Here is a 22680-nt window from a genome sequence, read left to right as displayed (position 1 = left end):
TACATATGAAAACTTCCTAAGACCTAGGCATTCAGACACAGGAGGCTCAGAGATCCCCAGGAAAATACAATGCAAAAAGGACTTTGCCGTGACATATCATAATCTGACTGTCTACATTTAATGTAAAAGAACAAATTTTAAAATTAGCAAGACCAAAATGTCTAGTCACTATAAAGGAAACTCCATCAGAGTAACAGCAGACTTCTCAGTAGAAACCTTACAAGCCAGAAGAGAGTGGGATAACATATTCAAAGTGCTGAAAGAAAAAACCTGCTTTTCAAAAATATGATATCTAGCAAGATTAACATTTATAAAGGACAAATAATGTCTTTTCTAGACAAGCAAATCTGAGGGAAGTCATGACCACTAGACTGGATCTACAAGAAATGTTCAAAGGAGTCCTAAATTTGGAAGCAAAAGGACTACATTCATCACCATGAAGAGAAAGGAAAGTATAAAACTCACTGGTAAAACAATCACACAAAGGAGGAGACAAAAAAGAATCAAATGACACTACTATTGAATTCCGTAGAATCACAGAGAAAAAAAGAGAAACAAAGAATTTATAAAACAACTAGAAAAATAATTAACAATATGACAAAAAATCCTCACATATTAATAGTAATCTTAAACATAAGTAGATGAAATGCTTCACTTAAGAGATATAAATTGGCCAAATGGATAAACAAAAGGATCCAACTGTATACTGCTTATGATAAACACCTTATTTGTGAAGACTCATATAGGCTGAAAGTAAAAGGAGAGAAAAGATATTCCATTACGCCATGCAAACTGGAACCAGAGGTGAGCAGGAAGAATTATATGTATATCAGATAAAGCAGACTAAATAAAAAACAGTAAAAAAACCAAGATTATTATAGAGATGATAAAATGATAAATTCAATGAGATAATATAACAATTCTAAATGTATATATATTCAACAGTGGAGCACCTAGGTCTGTAAAACAAACATTACTAGATCTAAAAAGAGAGAGAAATCAATACAGTAATAATGAGGGTCTTCAACACCCCACGTACAGCCTTAAATAGATCATCTAGACAGAAAATCAAGAAAGAAACATTGAACTTAAACTGGCCTTTTGCCCAAATAGACCTAACAGACATTTACAGAACATTCTACTCAACGATAGCAGAATACACATTATTTTCATGAACACAGGAAACATTCTTCAAGATAGACCATATGTTAGGCCACAAAACAAGTCTCAATACATTTTTAAAAATAAAAAATATATCAAGTTTCTGCAGAAACCACATGGGAATAAAACTAGAATTCAATACCAACAAAAACTTCATAAATTATACACATATATGCAAATTAAACAATATGCTCCTGAAGGACCTTTAGTCAACAAATAAAATAAGATGGAAACTTAAAAAAAATGAAACAAATGAAAATAGAAGCACAATATATAAAAACCTGTGGGATACAGCAAAAGCCATGCTAAGAGGGAAGTTTACAACATTAAATGCCTATATCAAAAAAGTAGAAAGACTACAATTAAAAATCTAATGATGCATGTCAAAGAACTAGAAATACAATAACAAACCACCAAAAATTAGCAAGAGAAAAGAAGTAACAGAGCAGAATTAGATGAAATAGAGACCAAAAAACAACATATAGTGTCAATGAAATGAAAAGTTGGTTCTTCAAAAGATAAAATTGATACACTGATAGCTTTAGTAAAAAAGAAAAGAGAGAAGACCCAAATAAATTCAGAAATGAAAAATAAGACATTAGAAGGGCTACTACAGAAATATAAAAGATGATGAGAGATTATTATGAACAACTGTAAACTCATGAACCAGAAAACTTAGAGGAAACAGATACATTCCTGGAAATATACAACCTCCCAAGACTGAGCAAGAAAGAAATTGAAAACCTGGACAGACTAATAGTAAGTAGTCCAGGACCAGATGGATTCACAGTCAAATTCTACAAAACATGCAAAGAAGAACTAATACCAACCTGCCTAAAACTGTTACAAAAAATAGAGGAGGAGAGACATCTTCCTAATTCATTCTACAAGGCCAGTATCATTCTGTTACCCAAACAAGACACACACAAAAAAGCAAACTACAGACCAGTATCACTGATGAACATAAATGCAAATATTCTCAACAAAATACTAGCAAACTGAATCCAACAGCACATTAAAAAGATAATCCTATGATCAAGTGGGTTTTATACCAGGGATACAAGGATAGTTCAACACACATGAATCAGTAAATGTGATATATCACATCAACGAAATGAAAAACAAAAACCATATCATGTGTCAAAAGATACAGAAAAACATTTGATACAACTCAGAATCTTTCATGATAAAGAGCCTCAATGAACTATGTAAAAGAGGAACACACCTCAAAATAATAATTGCCATATATGACAGACCCACAGCCAACATCATATAGAATGGGGAAAAGTTGAAAGCATTTACTCTAAGAACTAGACCAAGATAAGGATGCCCACTTTCAATACCTCTGTTCAACTTAATCCCAGAGATCCTAGCCAGAGCAATCAGGCAAGAGAAGGAAAGAAAAGTCTTAAAATTGGAAATGAGAAAGTCAAATTATTCCTGTTCTGTGATGACATAATCTTATATCTGGAAAAACCTAAAGGCCTCATCCCATCAAAAAACTCAGAGATTTGATAAATGAATTTATTAAAGCTGCAGGATATGAAATCAATGTATAACCATCAGTAGCATTTCTATAGACCAATAATGATCTAACTAAAACAAATTCAAGGCTGGCAATCCCATTTACAATATCTTCAAAAAAGTAAATTCCTAAGAATGAATTTAACCAAAGAAGTGAAAGATCTCTACGATAAAAATTAGAAAAATCTACAAGAAAAACTACAAAAAAATCTACAAGGAAAAAGTACAAAAATCTATGAAAGAAATTACAGGCAACATAAAAAATTGGAAAAAAATCCAATGTCCATGGATTAGATGAATTAATATGGTTAACAGGCCATACTGCCCAAAGTAATCTACAGATTCAATATAATCCCTATCAAAATGCCAACATGACTTTTTATAGAATTGGAAGATAAAATTATAAAATTTATATGCAACCAAAGAACAGCCCAATAACCAAAGCAATCCTAATCAAAAGAACCAAAGATGGAAGTAACACATCACCTGACTTTAACTTATATCACAAGGTTATAGCAAGCAAAATAACATGGTACTGGTATAAAAATAGACAAATATATCAATTGAACAGAATATAAAACCTAGAACAAATCCACATATTTATAGCCAATGGGTCTTTGACAAAGCCAGCAAGAATATACTTTGGGGAATGGATAAACTTTTCAACAAATGCTGCTGGGAAAACTGGATTGCCACTTGCAGAAGAATGAAAGATGACCCCTATCTCTTACCATATTAAAAAGTCAACTCAGATGAATTAAAGACTTAAACGTAAGACCTGAAACTATAAAACTACTAGAAGAACCCCTACAGAAAATTTTTCTAGAGGTTGATCTAGGCAAAAAAATATATATGATTAAAACCTCAAAAGCATAGACAACAAAGGCAAAAACAGACAAATGGGACTTAATTAAACTAATAAAGCTTCTGTATAACAAAATAAATATCAACAAAGTGAACAGGCAACCGGCAGAATATGATACAATATTTGCAGTCTATTCATCCAAAAGAGGACTAATATCCAAAATGTAAAAGAAACTCAAACAACTCAACAACGACAAATACGGATTTCACCAATAATCCCATTAAAACGTGAGTAAAAGACATGAATAGACATTTTTCAAAAGAAGATATATCAAGGTGAACTGTTACATTTAGGAAATGATCAACATCATTAATTATCAAATAAATTCAAATAAAAACTTCAATGAGATATCATCTTACTCAAATCAGAATGGCTATTTTTTAATATTTAAAGTATCATTCTTTCTAATTTTGTGGGTACCTAGTAGATGTATATATTTATGGGGCACAAGAGATGTTTGGGTAAAGGCATGCAATGTGAAATAGAGCATCATGGAGAATGGAGTATTCATCCCCTCAAGCATTTATCCTTTGAGTTACAAACAATCCAATTATTCTTTATTTTAAAATATAATATTAAGCTATTGTTAACTAGACTCACCTCAGTGGGCCATCAAATAATAGGTCTTATTCACTCTTTCCATTTATTTGTACCCATTAACCATCCCTGTCTGCCCCTAATCCTCCACTACCCTTCACCCCTTCACAGCTTCTGGTAACCATGCTTCTACTCTATTTGTCCATGAGTTCAATTTATCTGATTTTTATAATTTGATTGTTATATCCCACAAATAAGTGAGAACGTGTGATGTTTGTCTTTCTTTGCATAGCTTATTTCACCTAACAAAATGATCTCCAGTTCCATCTAAGTTGTTGCAAATGATTCGATCTCATTATTTTTTATGACTGTATAGTACTCCATTACACATGCACTCCTCAGGCATGGTGTACCATTATGTACCACTATTTTTTTTACTCATTTATTTGTTGATGGATACTTAGGTTACTTCTAAATCTTAGCTATGGTAAGCAGTGCTGCAGCAAATATAGGAGTGTAGATATCTCTTTGATATATGGAGTTTTTTTCTTTTGGGTATATATCCAGCAGTGGGATTTCTGGATCATATGGTAGCTCAACTTTTAGTTTTTTGAGGAACCTCCAAATGGTTCTCAGTAGTCGTCGTAATAATTTACATTCTCACCAACAGTGGACAAGAGTTCCTTTTTCTCCACATACTCACCAGTGTTTGTTATTGCTTGTCTTTTGGGTATAAGCCATTGTAACTGGGGTGAGATGGTATCTCATTGTAGTTTTGATTCACATTTCTCTGATGATCAGTGATGTTGAACACCTCGTCTTCTTTAGAGAGATGCCTTTTCAAACCTTTTACTCTTTTTTATTAGATTATTAGATTTTTTTTTCCTATAGAGTTGTTTGAGCTCCCTATATATTCTGGTCACTAATCCCTTTTCTGAGTGGTAGTTTGCAAATATTTTCTCTTATTCTGTGGGCTGTCTCTTCACTTTGTTGATTGTCTTATTTGTTGTGTAGAAGCTTTTTAACTTGGGGTGATCCCATTTATCCACATTTGCTTTGGTAGCCTGTGCTTGTGGGGCATTGCTCAATAAATCTTTGCCCAGAAAAATGTTCTGGAGACTTTTCCCAATGTTTTCTTATAGTAGTTTTATAGGTTTAGGTCTTGGATTTAAGTCTTTCATCCATTTATATTTGATTTTTGTATATGGCAAGACAGAGGAGTCTGGTTTCATTTTTTTTGTATATGAATATCCAGTTTTCCCAGCACCATTTATTGAAGAGACTGTCTTTTTCTCCAGTGTATGTTCTTGGCATCTTTATCAAAAATAACTTTACTGTATGTATGTGTGGATTTGTTTCTAGGTTTTCTTTTCTGTTTCATTGGTCTATTTGTCTGTTTTTATGCCAGTGCCATGCTGTTTTGGTTGCTATAGCTCTGCAGTATAATTTGAAGACAGATAATGTGATTCCTCCAGTTTTGTTCTTTTTGCCTAGGATAGCATTGACTCTTCTGGGTCTTTTCTGGTTTCCTATGAATTTTGGGATTTATTTCTATTTATATGAAGAATGTCATTGGGATTTTGATAGGGATTGGATGGAATCTGTATTTTGCTTTGGGTAGGAAGGACTTTTTAACAATATTGATTCTTCTAATCCATGAACATGAAATAATGAAATATTTTTCCATTTTCTAGTATATTCTTCAATTTTCTTCTTCAGCGTTTTATAGTTTTCATTATAGAAATATTTCACTTCTTTGGTTAATTCCTGGGTATTTAATTTTATGTGTGGTTATTGTAAATGGTATTACTTTTTAATTTCTTTTTCACATTGTTCACTCTTGGTATATAGAAATGAGACTGCTTTTTGTATGTTGATTTTGTGTCCTGAAACTTTACTGAATTTGTTTATCAGTTGTAATAGTTTTCCTGTGGAGTCTTTAGGTTTTTTCACATATAAGACAGTATCATCAGCAAACAAGAATATTTTGATTTCTTCCTTTCCAGTTTGGATGTCCCTTATATGTTTCTCTTGTCTGAGTGCTCTAGTTAGTATTTTCAGTGCTATATTGAATAACAGTAGTGACAATAGGCATCCTATTGTTCATATCTTAGAGGAAAGTTTTTCATTTTTTCCCCATACAGTATGATACTAGCTGTGTGTCTGTCACATATGGCTTTTATGATGATAATTATTATTATGTTCCTTCTATACACAATTTTTGAGGGGTTTTATTGTGAAGGGACTTTGAACTTTATAAAATGCTTTTTCTAGCATTAATTGAAATTATCAATTTTGTTTTTACCTAATTCTTGTGGTATGATGTATCACATTGATTGGCATATGTTGAACCATCCGTGCATCACAGGAATAAATCCCATTTGATCATGACGAATGATCTTTCTAATGTATTGTTGAATTCAGTTTGCTAGTATTTTGTTGAGACAATATTCATCAGAGATACAAGCTTGTCATTTTCTTCTTCTTCTTCATTCTTATTTTTCTTTCTTTGTTTGTTTGTTTTTTTATGTGTCTTTGTTTTATTTTGGTAGCATGATAATACTTCCCTCACAGAATGAGTTTGAAAGTATTTCAGCCCCCTCTATTTTTCAGAATAGTTTGAGTAAGATTGATATTACCTCTTTAAATGTTTGGTAGAATTCAGCAATGAAGCCATAGGATCTGGGCTTTTCTTTACTGCAAGAATTTTTATTATGGCTTTGATCTTGTTACTTGTTATTGGTCTTTTCAGGTTTGGGGTTTCTTCCTGGTTCACTCTTGGTAGGTTGTATGTATCTAGGAATTTGTCCTTTTCTTCTATATTTTTCAATTTATTTGCATATAGTTGCTCATAGTAATCACTAATGATCCTACGAATTTCTACAGTATCTGTTGTAATGTTTCCTTTTTCATTTCTGATTTTATTTGTTTGGCTCTTCTCTCTTTTTTTTCCTTAGTCTGGCTAAAGGTTTGCCAATTTTGTATAAATTTTCAAAAAAAATTATTTGATTTTTGTTTTTTGTTTATTTCTATTTCATTTATTTCTGCTTTGATATTTATCATTTCTTTTATTCTACTTATTTGGGGTTTGGTTTGCTCTTCCTTTTCTAGGTTTTTTTTGTTTGTTTTTGTTTATTTATTTATTTTTTGAGATGGAGTCTTGCTCTGTAGCCCAGGCTGGAGTGCAGTGGCGTGATCTCGGCTCACTGCAAGCTCCACCTCCCGGGTTCACGCCATTCTCCTGCCTCAGCCTCCGGGTGGCTGTGAATACAGGCGCCCGCCACTATGCCCAGCTAATTTTTTGTATATTTAGTAGAGACTGGGTTTCACCGTGTTAGCCAGGGTGGTCTCAATCTCCTGACCTCATGATCCACCCACCTAGGACTTGGAAAGTGCTGGGATTACAGGCGTGAGCCACCGCGCCCAGCCCCTTTTCTAGTTTTTGTTCGATGCATCATGGGATTGTTTATTTGAAGTTTTTCCTCTTTTCTGATGTAGGCATTTATAACTATAAATTCCCCTGAGTACTGCCTTTGGTATTCCATATGTTTTGGTATGTGGTGTTTCTATTATCACTTGTTTCAAGGAATTTTTCAATTTCCTTCTTAACTTCTTTATTGATCCACTGGTCACTCAGGAGCGTATTGTTTAATTTCCATGTATTTGAACAGCTTCTAAAATTCTTCTTGTTATTAATTTCCAGTTTTATTCTTTTGTGTTCAGAGAATATGCTTGATATTATTTTCGTGTTTTTGAATGCTTTAAGTTCTGTTTTGTGACCTACCATCTATATGAATCATCTATATGATATGAACAGACAGTTCTCAAAAGAAGACATTCATACAGCCAACAGACACATGAAAAAATGCTCATCATCACTGGCCATCAGAGAAATGCAAATCAAAACCACAATGAGATACCATCTCACACCAGTCAGAATGGCGATCATTAAAAAGTCAGGAAACAACAGGTGCTGGAGAGGATGTGGAGAAATAGGAACACTTTTACACTGTTGGTGGGATTGTAAACTAGTTCAACCATTATGGAAAACAGTATGGCGATTCCTCAAGGATCTAGAACTAGAAGTACCATATGACCCAGCCATCCCATTACTGGGTATATACCCAAAGGATTATAAATTATGCTGCTATAAAGACACATGCACACGTATGTTTATTGCGGCACTATTCACAATAGCAAAGACTTGGAATCAATCCAAATGTCCATCAGTGACAGATTGGATTAAGAAAATGTGGCACATATACACCATGGAATACTATGCAGCCATAAAAAAGGATGAGTTTGTGTCCTTTGTAGGGACATGGATGCAGCGGGAAACCATCATTCTCAGCAAACTATCACAAGAACAGAAAACCAAACACCGCATGTTCTCACTCATAGGTGGGAACTGAACAATGAGATCACTTGGACTCGGGAAGGGGAACATCACACACCGGGGCCTATCATGGGGAGGGGGGAGGGGGGAGGGATTGCATTGGGAGTTATACCTGATGTAAATGACAAGTTGATGGGTGCAGCACACCAACATGGCACAAGTATACATATGTAACAAACCTGCACGTTATGCACATGTACCCTACAACTTAAAGTATAATAATAATAAATAAATTTTAAAAAAAAAGAATCATCTATATGAAAGAAAAAGATTGTATATTCTGTAGCTCTTGGATGAAATCTTCTGTAAATCTCTATCAGATTCATTTGGTCTGTAGTGCAGATTAAGTCAGGTATTTCTGAGTTGATTTTTTTGTCTGGAAGATCTGTCCAAAGATGAGAGTGAGGCATTAAAGTCTCCAGCTATTATTGTACAGGGGCCTACCTCTCTCTAGCTCTAATAAGTAGTGGAACTTTTTATTCTGCCATCTTTATCTGCCTTCTCCAAAACAGTTATTTTTAAAGAGACAGAAAATAGAAAATAAGATGTTGGCAAGGACGCAGAAAAAAGGGTGTTCTTATTCACTATTGGTGGGAAGATAAATTAGTACAACCTCTTTGGAAAACAGTATGGAGATTTCTCAAAGAGCTAAAAGTAGAACTATTATTTCATCCAGCACTCCCACTACTAAGTATCTACCCAATGAAAAAAAAATCAGCATATCAAAAAGATAGCTGCACCCATATATTTATCACAGCATTATTCACAATAGTGAAGATACGGAATCAGTCTTATTGTCTATCAATGGATGATTGGATAAAGAATATGTGCTATGTGTATGCCATGGAATACTACTCAGCTATAAAAAAGAGTAAAATCATGTCTTCTGCAGTATCATGAATGGAACTGGAGGCCATTATCTGAGTGAAACAAGCCAGGCACAGAAAGTGAAATATCACATTTTCTCACTAACAAGTGTGTGCTAAAAAATGTGTACATGTGAGTTTAGACAGTAGAACAATAGAAAATGGAGATAAAGAAGGGTCAGGAGGTGGAAGGGGGAATGGATGATGAGAAATTACCTAATAGGTACAATGTACATTATTCGGGTGATGAACACTTAAAAGCCCTGACTTAACCACTTCACAATATTTGCATGCAACAAAATTGTACTTATACTCCATCAATTTATACAAAAAATAAATAAAAACATGTTTTCAAAAATATAGAAGTCTAGGTACAAAGTCCTATCGCGGATATATTTTTCAAGTACTTTCTCCCACAGTGTCTTATCTTTTAATTTCTTTAGCTTCTTTTGAAGAGATCATTTTTAACTTTGATAAAGTCTAATTTATCATTTTTTTCCTTTGATGCTTTATGACTTTCATGTCTTGTCTAAGAAATCTTTGCCAAACCTATAGTCACAAATAATCTGTTCTGTAATTTCTTGTAGTCCTTTGTTTAGCACTACAGTTCTTTCTCAGTAAATTTTTAAAATATATGTTGTAAAGTTTGAGTTTATTTACATATAGATATCTACTACTCAGCACTGTATATGAAAAGATTTTTCTTTACCCTTTGAATTACCTTGGAATATTTGTTTAAACCCAATTGGATACATAAAAGGAGGGAGAAGTAGAGAAAGAGAGAAAGACCATTATGTCTCACTGATCTAAATTTTCTTTTTATTCCAATATCATAGTGTCTTGTTGACTGTAGCTTATTTAACTATAGCTTTGAAATTAGACATTTTGAGTCCTCTAGCTTTATACATTTTAATTAATTAATTTAAATTGACAATAAATAACATGTACTTATTGTGTACCACATGACGTTTTGAAATATGTATACATATGGAAAGCCTCTGGCTTTATTTTTCTTGAAAAATTGTCCCGCCAATTCTAGAACCTTTTGTATTTATCATATCAATTAAATTTTGTATTTATAATGTAATTATAAAAGTCAGTTTCTACCAGGAAAATAGATTGCTGAAACTTAGACTGGGGAATGCACTGAACCAGTAGATAACTTTGAAGAGAACTGATATCTTAACAATTCTGAGTTTTCTGATCCATAAACAAGGTGAATGGTTGAAGTTATTTAGGTCTTTAATTTTTCAGCAATAACTGTTTGTATATCAATATAAAATAATTGTATGTACATTTACCTTAAAATCTCTACACAATTGCTAAGCTTGCTTATCTTAGACTAACCATAAATCTATCAGTTTCATTGATACCTTCAAAATCAACTTTTTGATTGAATTGTTCTCTTTTTTTTTCTGCTTTTCATTTTATTGATTGATTTCTGCTTTTGGATTACCTTAAAACGACAACTTAGACCATTCTTTGGAGAACATTTCTTCTTTTCTATTAAAAACATTTAAATCTGTAAATTTCTGTGAAGCACTGTTTTAACTGTATTACACATAACTTGATATATTTTCATTTTCATTTAGTTGTGACTTCTTTATCCAATACAAAGAATAATGTAAAATAATTTCAAAATATTTGGGGTCTTCCTCCTATCTGACATTGATTCTTAATTTAATTTTGGTTTAGTTAGAGCACATATCATGATTTACTTCAATACTTTACACTTTTTGAAATGTGTTTTATTATTCATCATATGCTCTCTTTTAATGAATGGTCCAAGCACATATGAAAATAATATGCATTTTGCTGTTGTTGTGTGAGTGCTTTATAAATATGAATTAGGTCAAGTCGGTTTATAAAATTAAACCTTCTATATCCTTATTGATTTCCTATATTTTCTGTGTGTGCATACAGTCTTCTTTCCCCACCAGGTCACACTCCAGTGACAGATCACCACATTGTTCATATGCAATACCTGTTTCTTAGACAGGAGTTTCCAGGTTCTCTCATTATTTATCCCTCTAAAATTTTCACCCTTCAAACCTGCGCTACTGTTGGTTTATGGTAAGTGACAGGTGCCTTCTCAGGTCTTCTGCTCTGCCCTGAATTGTTCTTACAAATATCTGGTGGTGGCCCATGGAAAAGACCCTTCTGGGACACATAGATTTTTTTCATTGTCACACTGCCTTCATTTGACCTTTAAGAATTTGTAAACTTTTCATTTGTTCTGTTTCTATTGCTTTAAAGGCTGCCACATCTCCTTCCATACTCTCTCTGAAATAAAAGAATTTGTCCTTTTAATCCTTGAAGGGACTTCTTACACTTTGGGATTCAGTCTACCCAGTTGCCTTAGAACATCAGCTCTCTGATAGGCTCGAAGTTATCATGTCCAACGGCTGGCTTTTCTTGTTGATAGGCTTGAGAGTAATATTCTTGAGGTTTTCTTCATCTTAAGTGGAAGTGGAAATTGAATCAAATTTAAAAGTACCTATTATGACTTCTTTGCAGATGAAGAATCTCTAATCGAGAAAGACTGAATGACTTGATTAAGGTCACACAGCTGAGAGGTGGCAGAACCTGGAGTCAAAGTTCCAAAGTTCATATTAGACAATATTTATGGATAAAATACTAAAATATAAATAGCACTAATAAAACCATGACATTTTAGGCTGTTATAGCTATTGATAAAATCAATCATAATTGATAGCAATTTATAATATCTAAATTAATGTAAAACTCACCATATGATTATTCACAATGATACATAAAAGTTGGATATTATTATCATCACTACTAACAAAAGGAAGAAAGAGGCTCAAAATGTTCAACATAGTCTCCACAAATATACACCAAATTTATAGTAGTTCTAAGACTCAAACATGCCTTTTTAAAAGCTACCTCCTACTTGAAGGATCAAATACGCCTTTTTGACTTGCGAGCACATGCTGTATTACATTAGGAATAATGTTAAATACATGTAAATGATGGTAATTGATTCTTTCCATTCTCTAGGTTCCTAGATCCTTCCCAACTGGACTCCAGATGAACAGAGATTCAAAATATCTCTGCTCGTACATTATTTATGGAGTAGAAATTCTATCTTCCTACATTTCCAACACAATGTTGTTGTAACTTCTTATGGCACATTCACTTAAACTTGGTATCCCTGAATTAAGCTGACTCTTTAAAATGTATTTATTCTCTTGTCAAATGTGTTGACAAAGTAATATATTGCAATGACTAAAAGAATGACTGTAGGGGAAAATCTTGATTCAAGACCTTCCTAAATGTGCAACTTTAAATGTTCCTTTACATTTCTGATATTCTGTTTTATTATCTTGTAAACTTCTTATAAGATGAACTGCTTCATAGGATTTTTGCTATTTTTGGATGAGCTTTATAAAACAAAACATGCTGTATTAGTGCTAATAAGTTAATATCTTTGTCTTTCTGTAACCATCTTCAAATGATAGGGTGGCAATTGCTGAGGTCAAAGAGGAGCTTAATTGATGTTGTCTTCATTCTCTCTAAATGATGATAAGCCTGAAAAGAGTTCTGTGAGTATCTGTGATTAAAACATTTTACTTCTATTTAAAATGGCATCTGGATTTCTATTTTATATCTCTTCTTTCTTTTCTTTCTTGAAATACTCCCAATATTTTAGAATCTTTTATTCTTTATGTCTATTTTATTCAGAATAAAGTGGGTACAGATTAGGTTAAAAATATAATGTCTACTAAAAATATAGATTTTGCAAATGTCTAGGTATGCAAGTCTCTCCTAAGAAAGCCAAGTTATTTAAAATGAAAGGAAGATTTCTTAGACTTGATGTTGAAATGAACAAGAAAACTTTTTATGCCAGTTAGAAAATGCCCTAAGGCTTTCTCCTAGCCTGTTAGGTTCATTCTACTATGAAAATATTCTCATTCTTTATGGTTTCTGCTTACAGAATAAAGAAAACATACAGTGAAATAACAGAAGTAAATTGATTCAGGATTGGTTTAATTTTGACCTTAAAGAAGGTCAATGAGCTGATTCCTTTGCAGGCATGCCCACTCCATTGGGTGAGAAGACACCAAGTCTTTGGATGTAATATATGCCTGACATCTGGAAAGCATGTTCAAACGAATAATAGTATGCCAAGGAAAAATGGCGAGTAATTTAATTAGTTAAAACCTGGTTCCTGACCGGGTAAGGTGGTACATGCCTGTAATCCCAGCACTTTGGGAGGCTGAGGCGGGTGCATCACGAGGTCAGGAGATTGAGACCATCCTGGTTAACACAGTGAAACCACATCTCTACTAAAAAAAAATACAAAAATAATTACCCTGGTGTGGTGCTGATCACCTATAGTCCCAGCTACTTGGGAGGCTAAGGCAGGAGAATGGCGTGAACCTGGGAGGCGGAGCTTGCAGTGAGCCAAGATCGTGCCACTGCACTCCAGCCTGGGCGACAGAGCGAGACTCTGCCTCAAAAAAATAAAAAATAACAAACAAACAAACACTGTTGCTTAAGTTAAAGAGTTATGGGAATGTCAGTTACAGCTTTGGCATATCCTAAAGTTCTTCATCTGCATTCCTAAAAAGTGTTCTGCAGAAAAATTATTTGGGAGATGCTGGCTTTTGTGTTATAAAACAGTGGTCAAATAAGACAGGTAAAGAAGACATACTTGATCTCTATCAAAGGCTCTGAGTAATCCTAGAGTTAATGAAAATTAAATTATTTTAATATCAGCATTTTATAACTGATATTAAGCAGTACACAAATTTTAAGTACTATACATATTCATACCAAAAGCATAAGGCCTTTTGATTGAAGTTTACACATTTTTGTCTTTTTAAAATAGAATAACAAAAAAAAATCATGATCTAATTCTTTGAAGTTTACTTTATCAAGGTTGAATCTGAATCATCATTACACACTTTAATTATCATAAGGGAGCATGCTCTAGATACAGGTAGAAGAAATTGATAAAGCCATAACTGCAGAGTTCATAAATCTGCAATCAACGATGTCATAGCCTTTCACTTTCCCTGCTCTGTGAAGGTAGTTTTCCCACAGCCTATTAAAACATCAGCTTTTGTATGGCAGCATAGGACTCCTAAATTCTTTAGAAATTGTATATCTTTTCGATAATAAACATTCTCATATCTTTAGAAGACTAAATGATGACCATATGCCTTTATATTAAACATAATAGATTTATCTCAGTTTAAGCAAAATAACAAGTGTCCAAATAAAAATATAAACACAACATACACGAAGCTTTGCTTGTTTTCTTCAATTCATAAAGTATTTCACAACACGCAAATTCAGGAAGCAAGAATAGCCATTGCATGAAATATTATTTTGCTTTCTTTTTTCTAGGCAAAAAGGCAAAAGGAGTATAGAAAACTAACCCCTCAGCTTGATGTCCCACTTAAATGATGCATTAATAAAAAAGAAAATTAAGTTATTCCTGAAAATTGTCGTAGGGTAAATAAAGACAGTTCTAAATATTTTATTAACTATAGAACTTTTTTTTTTTTGCAAAGAATAAGCTAGCGCTGAAGTCTCTAAGCTGTGGAAGAACTGTTATGTAGAAAAGTTAAAGCACAGACACCAGTGAAGTGCAACTAACACAATTATACATAATATGAAAGCATTGGGAATAACAGATTCTGGAAGTTGGGGATGAGTAGCTTCATATCTTTCCATTATCCATGGAAAGTATCTCCTTATGTGGAGTCCTCATGGAAACAGCCCCTACAGAGGTAAGAGGTTCTCCTTACAAGTACAAAGGAAACTCAAGGTAACATTTGTTCTGAGCATATACACTACCCACATGGACATGTAACTCACATATAGAAAGTGACAAGTTTCTAATTAGGCAGTACAACACTATATGGAATAAAGTATGCTGCCAGATATTCTCCCCCAAGCCAAAATGTTTCCTCTTTCTGGGAACACAGATAGACAGTATTTCCCAGGCTCCCTTTCAGTCAGCTGCAGTTTATGTAGTATGAGCAGATGTTGCTATATGACACTTCCAGACCTGGCCAAAAAAACTGTCCTGAACTGCCCCCACATTATTGCTGTCCTTCTTGACTGACAGCAATCCATGGAATCTAAGAATCCATGTGTTAAAGACAACAGAGCTACTCCCAGCATGAATTCTCAAATGACTGTGTTGAATATAGTTTCCTCATCCTTCCCACTCTCCTGGCCAAAAAACTGCAACTACAATAGACCTTGCTGTGGGAAATCAAAACATTTCTATTATGTTGACAGATTATATATTTGGATCTATTTATTACTGCAGCCTATCCTTGCCCAACTAGCCCATCTCCTGCTATCTTCGTCTGGAATAGCAAAATTTAAACAGTAACTTTCACCAGTTTAATGTATTTCAATGTATTAAAAACAATATATAACAGAAAAATGTCACTTGAAAACTAGGGGACAGTATTGGTATTATCTCCTTCATGCTCTACTGTTAGGGAAAAAATTGAGTACAATCTAATTATGCTCTTCATAAGCACTAAGAGGACATGAAACTTTGACTTTAGGAAAACAGCGGGGACAGAAAAACAAATGTCTTAGCCAGTCATATGAAATCTTACTAAAATTACCAAATAGAAACAATAACAGGGTAGAAAGCACATTATAACTGCAACTAGAAATTGGTGACATCTACAGAAATTATATAGTTTTTGGATTAACTATGGGAAATCCTTTGAACTGTAACAGCATTGTAAGAAAAGAAGTAAAAACCGGGCAAACACAGCAAATACAGAATTAATTTTTGTTGTGAGCTCTGGAAAGCATAGACAAGCCATGAGAGAAATGGGAGTTCCCTCCCCATGAAGCCCTGAGTTATATAGCAAATTCTCCACAGAGGATAATGGACTAAGTATAGTACCAAAGGAACAGGGTAATGATGACGATGATAATGACAACAATGATGATGATGATTCAGAGAAAAAAGTGTGAGAAAACATGGGCTTTCTACCCTTGATGAAGTAATATAAAATAAGTAGAATTGTTAAAGTAAGGAAAAATATGAATTCATCAAAGAAAATGAAACTGCAGAACATTCAGAATATTGAATTTGTGATGTAAAAGAAAAATTTAAGATGCTCTGTAACGATGTAGAAGAAAAGTACAAAGACTTTAAACATATTTCAGACAAGCTGAAAAATGAGAAAGACTGAGACAAAAAAGACAGACCTTTGTGTCTTTAAATTGGCAAATTAAAGAGCACTAGAAGATCTAGGCTCAAATTGACTTCTGTCTCAATTACCTACATTTTCACACACAAAGCAGCAATACTGAGCAACATACTTATCCTCTCCATACTTATCATCTCCTTTCAGATGAAGCCCCAGTGTCATCATCTGAAAAATAGGTATAATATGAATCTCATTTGCATATAATTGCTGTGAGTATTCAATATAATAATACATATAAAGTGGTTAAAGCACTCTATCTGTTGGTGCAGGCTCAATGCCTACTCAATTTTATATATTATATATTAAATGCATATTTGAAATTAAAATATTTAAAAATTCAGATGTTTTATCAAAGGATAATCTTATTACCTTTTGAATCTGAGGTTTGAAGAAGCTTTTGTTGTAAAGGACAACATTAACAAAATGTGACCAGTGACTGTATCGATTGTATTCAAATTTTTGGACATCAAGAAGCAAAGTGAATTTGAATTATCTAACACTAAATCAATAAACAGTAAACACTGCCATCTCTATAAAGCATCATCATTTTTCTTCCCAACCGTATCACAGGTAATAAACAGAGTAATATATGAGTTTCAGAGTCTTCTATACCCTGTCCCAATTTTGTTTGATGATATTGTTATCAAATCTTTGTTAATTAAGAAGTAATAGAAGTGAGGTGGATATGCAAGAACTATGTATGCATGCAAATGCACACACACACACGCATGCACACACACACGCACAGAAAGAGACACACACAGACACTATGCCCACCATGTCATAGAGGCAGATGTCCAGTTTTCAAGTTTGTATAATTGCTTGGCTCTTAAATCCTTCGGGATTAGAAGAGGGATTAAACCTCTTTCATCAGAGCGTTCATTTGGTAGATTTTCTCTGTCTGTAAATATTTTGTATCTTACATTTACTTATGTAAGATTTTAGTGTTTTTTTTTTTATTTTTACAAAATCTTGCAAAAGGTGTCCTGTCTCAGTGTTTGTTAGAAGTGCTTTCTTTCCAAAACTTGTGATATATAGCTAAGGGGAAATTTCAAAAGAATGACTCATAAAGTATTAACTCAATACATTTTATTTATTTTTGATTTGTCTGATACTCATATATTAGTAATTTGGTAAAACAAATGTTTAAAGTGAAAATTCCTAATAAAGATTGAAGGAATTATTCTGATCAAGCATTAGGTGTATGGGAACTATACTCTCTCAGTATTCTCCTGTAAATGATGGGTTGATTTTTAGAAGATGGAAAAGGTTAAACTAATGAATGGTTCAGACAGTCTTTCGTCTTTCATTAGGAGTAAATTAAGTTCTTTAAAAAATGAACGATCTTCAGTTGTTAAATGTGTAAATTTCATTTCAACGTGCACAGTTCTCAATCTATTTAAAGACTGATATGTCAATGATGAAATATAAATTGCAGAAACTAATCAGGTTTAGAAATTCTGCGCTCTTGGCTGTGGTTACTGCTGTGATACACTAGCAACAGCACATCTCAGCCTGATTAAAAGATCAGAGGAAGAAGAAGCATTTGGAGCAAATAGTTGCCACATAAATGGGAGATGTGATTTTGTTATGAATTATGGAAAACAAGGTGAGAACGCTGAAAGATAACTCTTTGAACAGACTACTCGCTATCTTAAATAGAATGTCACGTTTATCATATTTTGAAAGGGCTGACTATAGAATTGCAAAAATGGTAGGATTTAACTTACTATCTTACTCTTTTTTAAAAAATTTACAGATTTTATAATGTAGTATGCATTCTTAAATATTTATTTCAGAGAAAACACAAGTGCTTTTATTAGTTCTGTTTTTGTGTTTTTTTATAGCTTATTCCCTTAGGGTTTTTCAACTTGGTTGTATATAAAAAAAGCAAGCATGTTAATGTTTAGTAAATTTTTGTTAAGTGTCTTTTCACAGGTCTCCAAAGTCATAGGAACTGGAAATAATAATCATAATAATAAAAGTGAAAAAAGCCTGTACGTTTATATTGCACTATATAATTGAAAAGTTATTTTCACTATTGTTATGACATTTAGTCATAGTTACTCCTTAAGATGACACTATAAGGAAAATATTTCCCCTTCCGCAATTGAAGAAACTGAGACCCAGGACAACTGAATAACACTCATTGGAGAGGGCCAAAGCCAGGGAAAGAATCCCAACCTTTCTGAGGCTAAGAATCGAATTAATAAAATTCTACAATAGCTGTGCAATTAAGATAAAATATCAACAACAAGCAACAAAGGCATTTTGGTGAAAGTAGATAAATTAATTCTTCATTGCCTTTTAATCCCTATTTACCCCACCATGTTTAGTTTCAAGTTCTACCAAAAGAAATAAGAATATAGAGGTCACCTACCATCAGTCAGACTTTGGAATGGACTGTTTCAGAGTAACATTTTAAGAATATTACCATTCCCAAATCTGTATTATTAGAGACATTTCTTTACTTATTCAAGTGCACAAAGCAATTAATAACAGAGCCAGTAAAACCTAGATCTATCTGATTATATTAGAACTTGTAATTGCCCTCATTCCAAGTAACATGTAGTTTTCTGGCATCTACCACATGCCAAAAATAAGTGCTGTGTAGAAATGCCCATATGATAATTCTCACTATCCCAACAGATAGCATCTTTTGAAAATATAGATAATATAGATAAATATAAACAATATAGATACTAAACCAAATCTGGTGGAGATTCTTCTTGAGTTTAAGAATTTAGATGGAGGATGCCAGTCTGGATGGTCAGGCTCTTTAATCCTCTTTAGTTCATTTTTTTAATAGTAAGAACTAAATAGGTTAGTTTTGAGCAAATGTTTGACAGTTTTGACAACTACTAAAAATTTCTTTGGTCTCCATCCAGTACAATATAATCACCATATATATAAAGTATAAGACTTAAAATGAAGAAAAAATGAACCATGAAGCACAATCCACCCTGCAAATATATTACGTTCTTGACTTCTACATTTACAGAACATCCCCAAAATAGTAAATGTTTAAATTCAGAAAACTAATTTTTGAATTCTAGCTTCAGCTAGATATGACCTTAAGAAAGCTATTTAATCTCTCTGTGAAGTAGTTTCTACATTTTCAAAAGGGGATTAAAATTTCAGATATAAAAATCAAATGAAATATTCTATGGATGGAGTATTAGAAATAACTAAATGTAATAATTCCAATTTCCAGTGACCTCTTCAAGAAAGACCAGCTATTGGTTAATTCTGTAAAACTAATAATAAAAAAAAATTCAAACTATATAAGACAAGAGGAAATAAGTCAACTCAGAATTCTCATTCTAATAATAGAAATAACTTTGGGATAATTAACTTGCTGTAATACTATCAAACTGTCGAAACACATCTAGATATAGCTTATCAAATCTTACTCACTTATGATCTGGAGAAGGTAAATTCTTTCAACTATGTACAGTCTACCCCCTGTAAAATGAAGCAGATATAAAATGAGGGAATTGGTGAGTTATATGGTTTTTTCCAAAATATAATAAATTTTTAAACAAAGATCCGAATTTGCCCTTTATCAATTTATCTAAATCCCTTAGAGAGATTTATCGACATTTACATCCTATTCTAAGTTGTTATTTTCTTTCTTTAGAGATGGGAATCTCCTTCTGTTTCCCAGGCTACAGTACAGTGGCACAAGCACAAAAAACTGCAGCCTCAGACCCCTAGGTTCAAGCCACCCACCCACCCCAGCCTCCCAAGTAGCTGAGACTACAGATGTACATCACCACACTAAACTAAGATTTTTAATTTCCAGTAAAAATGAGGGTTTACTATGTTGCCCAGGCTGGATTAAACTCTTGGCCTCAAGCAATTCTCACACCTCAGCCTCCTAAAGCATTGGGATTACAGACGTGAGCCACTGTGTCCAGCTCCCACCCAAAGTTAATAGTAGCTTACTTGATGTTATATAAACTATCCTGATGAGTTTAGAGTTAATGTGAAATAATTCATTACAGAATTTCCTTGTGATAAGTGCCTGAAAAGATTTTTATTAAATGATGAAATGCAATTAATTATTAAATGAGTATTTGATCTCACTAGTTATCATAGAGATAGAGATAATCAATATGCAAAAGAAAAATAAAATTACTACAGCTACCTTCTTATCAGAATAAACCATTTTTATTACCCCTAACTATATTCTCCAATTAGCTCAACACTCTCAAGAAATAGAATAATTTTCTCCCATTGTATAACCGGAAAATTAGATCTATTATTGTTTCATTACTGGACCATTAGCGACAGTCAGAATTTTTAGTTTAGCATAAAATAGTGTGAATATAAATTCACTACTGAAGTTCCCAACTGCAGAGTAGATTCCTGTAACAGAAGAGTATTTAGAAAAGTGGGCAGAATTTCAATAAAGAAATAAAGCATAGGAAATATACAAATTCTCACTTTTTTTTCCCAAAAAAAGGAGAGTTCTTGATTGATCTCCAAAGAAATGGACAAATGTATGAACAATAAATGTATGTGAACTAGAAATTGTCTTTGATTTAAGGGGAGCAATGTAACACTTACATAATAAATTATAAACTCTCTAATCTTGACAGCCTACAGTTAGGTTCTAGAATATAGGCTTTATCAGGTGGAGGTGATACAACATATTTTTTTAAATCAACAGTTCTTAAGCTCAGCCAACAGTACAGACAAGTAATAAGACATGAATTTTTATCTATTGGTTTAGATTCTTTATTAGGTAGAGACTTAAATGATAACTGAATAAATGACTGAATGCGTATCCCACCCAAACTGACCAGGTTCCTTCACAGATTCAGATGCTGAAGTGTCCATATTAAGATACATGGAAGAGAGTTTAAGGCCTCCTTCTGTTAGTGTTATGAGATTCTTACTCCTACCCACAAGAGTTAGAGTCACCCTCCAAGAGTCACAGTAACTTTTCCTTTCTTCTGTTTTCTGTAAAGGATGCAATGAGATTCCCTTTACTTGTTTTGGATTTCTCTTGGTTAATTCAGTCCTGGGTTTTCTTGTTCTCCCCACACACTCCCCCGCAAATGGGCAAAAGTAGAAAGAAGATGACCCCATGCATCAGCTTAAATTACTCACCCTTGAATATCTGGTGTACAAGTATACTTCATACACAAGGATAGTAATGATTCCAATTTTTTTCTTTATGACTATTATTTTGTGTAGAGACAGGGTCTTGCCCTATTGACCAGGCTGGAGTGCAGTGGCTATTCACTGACATGATTATAGCACACGGCAGCATCAAACTCCTGGCCTCAGGCAATCCTCCCACCTCAGTCTCTCAGGTAGTTAGGACTACAGGTATGTGCCACCGTGCTTAGCTGGTTCCACATTCAAATATGAAACTACTTTTAAAATAATTGTTAGTTTATGTTCCTATGAAACTACCAAATTCTGTGTCTCATGAGTGTCATGAAGATATTTTTCTAATTTACATGAGTAACAAGAGTTCCCACTAAGTTAGCCTTTCAAACGTCCTCTAGAAAGCAGCCATTTGCTGCTATAATAGTCAGATGACCAATTTAATTGTTGAATCTAACATCAAAATAACACATTATAGCTTAAATAAGTGGAAGTTTATTTCTTCCCCATACGTCAGTACAAGCCTAAGAATCCAGGGCTGTCACTGCAGATCCAGGCTACTCTGCCATCTTAAACATGTGGATTTCATCTCACAGTCTATAATGGTTGCATCAGTTCATATCATCATACCATTCTTCCTAAACAGGGAACGGAGAGCAAGGAAAGTGAAGTTTATATCTATGTTCTTTAAAGGCAGGGCCAAGAAATGGTGCTCACTGTGTATGCTCAAAGCCTATTGGTAGAAACTTAACCATATAGCCATATGTAACATCAGGAAATGGAGGGTAATGAAATCTTCAGTGGAATGGTCATGTTCTATTGAAGGTTCTATTAACAAAGGAAGAAGGGGCAGAGAAAGTGAGTACTAATTGGCATTATCTGTCATAATCACCTTTTAATCTTTTAAGTAGATTACCTTTTAATCTACCCCAGAGCAGGAAAAATGGGCAACTAGGGTCTTTGCCCTTTTATTATGATGAAGGTACAGAA

The sequence above is a fragment of the Chlorocebus sabaeus genome, chromosome 9 (genome assembly GCF_047675955.1).
Source record: "Chlorocebus sabaeus isolate Y175 chromosome 9, mChlSab1.0.hap1, whole genome shotgun sequence".
NCBI lineage: Eukaryota > Metazoa > Chordata > Mammalia > Primates > Cercopithecidae > Chlorocebus > Chlorocebus sabaeus.
This window is presented reverse-complemented; position numbering follows the sequence as displayed.